Raw genomic sequence first — 730 nt, 5'->3', positions numbered from 1 at the left:
CGGGGAGGCGACGGCGGCCCTTTGCGCTTTTTCCCCCCGCGACCGCCGTTTCTTCGCCATCTCCGGTCCGGATGGGCGATTGCGGGTGTGGGAGACGGCCAACAGCCGCTTGCAGCAGGAGTACGTGCCCTCCGCCCACCTCAGCGCTGCCTGTACTTGCTTGGCCTGGGCCCCGCCGGGGGGACGCCCGCCCCCTAGCAAGGTACAAGGGGTTTGTGAGGGGAAAAAGTGGGGCGGGGGGACACGCAGACCTCCTGGAGGGGGGGCGGAAAAAAGAAGGGGACGGCGGCACCCCGAACCGCCTGGACGCGTGGCCGCGGCCCGCTCGGCTTCACCCCGCCCTCCCGGCGCCATGTGGCGGGGGGTCGGCGTGGACGGGCGGGCCGGGGAGCGGAGCTAGGCGGCGTCCCGGTGTGGGGAAACGGGGTGAGGGGCCCGTGGGAGGGGGAGGAAGGGAGCTCCGTGGGGTTCGGCTGTGGGACACCCCTTTCCCGCCGTGGGTCGTGGGGCATGGCCACGCGTGACGTTCCCCCGGGTTGGGGGGTTGGGGGTTGCCCGGGGGAATCCGCTCCCCTCGGAGGAGCATTGCAGGATTGCTCTTCACGGGGAAAATTAAATTTCACGTGTTGGTGGGGCCAGCGGCAGTGGAGGTTTTATAATTTTTTTTTTTTTTTTTAAAAAAAAAGCAAAAAAAAAGGGGGGGGGGGGGGGGGGGGGGTGGTGGTTATCA

At 67.1% G+C, this 730-nt stretch overlaps 1 protein-coding gene across 1 annotated transcript in view; it reads left to right on the top strand.

The window, feature by feature from the left end:
- The first annotated feature begins 6 nt into the window (after positions 1–6).
- WDR43 (WD repeat domain 43) overlaps positions 7–730 on the top strand; it is a 24,730-nt gene continuing 24,006 nt past the window's right edge. The window contains exon 1 of the mRNA XM_014962517.1: positions 7–202. The gene's annotated coding sequence lies outside the window, so the exon portion shown is untranslated. The remainder of the gene's footprint in view (positions 203–730) is intronic.

The sequence above is a fragment of the Calidris pugnax genome, unplaced genomic scaffold (genome assembly GCF_001431845.1).
Source record: "Calidris pugnax isolate Ruff unplaced genomic scaffold, ASM143184v1 scaffold147, whole genome shotgun sequence".
NCBI classification, from domain to species: Eukaryota; Metazoa; Chordata; class Aves; order Charadriiformes; family Scolopacidae; genus Calidris; species Calidris pugnax.
The sequence above is the reverse complement of the archived record's forward strand: the minus strand, read 5'-3'. Positions and strand labels throughout refer to the sequence as shown.